This window comes from Blastomyces dermatitidis, assembly GCF_000003525.1.
Source record: "Blastomyces dermatitidis ER-3 genomic scaffold supercont1.12, whole genome shotgun sequence".
In the NCBI taxonomy this organism is placed as follows: Eukaryota; Fungi; Ascomycota; class Eurotiomycetes; order Onygenales; family Ajellomycetaceae; genus Blastomyces; species Blastomyces dermatitidis.
This window is the reverse complement of record NW_025544785.1, coordinates 1,816,029-1,817,861: the sequence shown is the minus strand read 5'-3', so window position 1 is coordinate 1,817,861 and position 1,833 is coordinate 1,816,029.

The window sequence follows — 1,833 nt, the reverse complement described above, 5'->3', positions numbered from 1 at the left end:
TTCCCGGACCACCCCCTACCCCCCTCTTATCACCCCTTATCACCTCTTACCACCTCTTCCACCCCTTCCACCCCCTTCACTCTCTACCCTCTCTACCACCACCACCACCTCTACCGCCCCTACTCTCTCCCTCTACCACTCTCTTCCACTCTGTATCACCCCGTATCACCCCTTCCACCCCTTCCACCCTCTACCCCCTCTACTACCACCACCGCGTCTACCACCTCATAGCCCCCTCTATCACTTCCACCCTCTACCCCTACCCTCTTACCACTCCTTTCACCTCTACCCTCTCTATCACCACCACCGCCTCTATCACCCTGTAATCCCCCTCTATCATCATCATTATCTCTACCACCTCATAACCCTCTTTATCACTTTCATTCTCTATCTCTACTCACTGTTATCATTCTTTCCATCTCTTTCACTCTCTATTCTCTCTATCATTATCATCATCTCTACTTCTTCTACTACTCTCTTTCACTCTGTATCATCTCTATCATTATTATCAGATTAATCAGAGCTGTACAGACTGCAGAGTCAGCTATTCAATCTCATTCATGAATTCAAAGAGATGTATATGACATCATATGAGATTTTATTACAGAGTATTTAGCAGTATATACTATAAACACAGAGATCAAAATGTGATAGAGATAGTAAGAGAGAAGTAAAGATAGTGAAAGTGATAGAAGAGACTGTAGAGATAATGATGATGATAGAGAGACTAGAGAGTGAAAAAGATGATAGAGAGAGGTGATAGAGATGGTAAGAGAGGGGTAGAATGGTAAGATGAGAGTAGAGATAGAGAGTGGAAGTGATAGAGAGTGCTGCGAGGCGGTAGAGGCAGTGATGGTGGTAGAGGTGGTAGAGGTGATAGAGGTGGTAGAGATGGTAGGGGTGATAGGGGTGATAAGAGAGGGTCGGAGTGGAAGAAGTGTAGAGGTGGTAGAGGTGATAGGGATGGTAAGAGAGTGAGTGATAAGATGGGGGTAGAGTAGAGATATGAAGTGGAAGTGATAGGGGGGGCTGTGAGGTGATAGAGGCAGTGGTGGTAAAGGTGGTAGGGGTGATAGGAGTGGTAGAGGTGATAGAAGTGATAGGGGTGGTAGGGATGGTAGGGGTGGTAAGAGTGAGTGGTAAGATGGAGATAGGGGTATGAAGTGAAAGTAATAGGGGGTGCTACGGGGCGTTAGAGGCGGTGGTGATGATAGGGGGTAGATAGAGTGGTGCAATTGGCAGGCCGCCACTATGTATCCATGGATTTTTGATGGGGTGCACGTGAGGCCACGTGAGGTCACGTTACAGCGTTTTTTGCACGGAAAAGTTGGTTTTTCTTTAATATATAGAGAGATTATTATTGGGCGTTGTGTAGTTACAGCGTAGGCATCATCATTTATTATTTTTTCCACTACTCCGTGCGGATATCCAAGATGACATTAAGGATATCACTTATTAATATTGTCCCAAGCATCCCTAGGCTACACAGAATGATCACAGGAGCTTCTTAGGCGTCAGAATTTTTTATTTTATTTTATTTTTATTATTTTAATTTAATTTAATTTTATTTTTCACCCGCTCATGTTGTCATGTGTTGAATTTCCAGTGCTTTCGACCAACGATATTATTCCAACCCCAGATTCAAAATCAGATACATCATATGTCGTCACTTGGAAGGAGACGCTGTTCAACCCTCTAACTATCTATCCTAGTCTAACCGCAGTATGAATGGTCTCCCAGTAGCCTCTGCGAACTGGTTGAGTTTTGAGTTTGCTGACCTGTGTCTGTCCAAGGGAGGGCGGGGTCCGGGGAATGTCATAATTTATAGCTTTG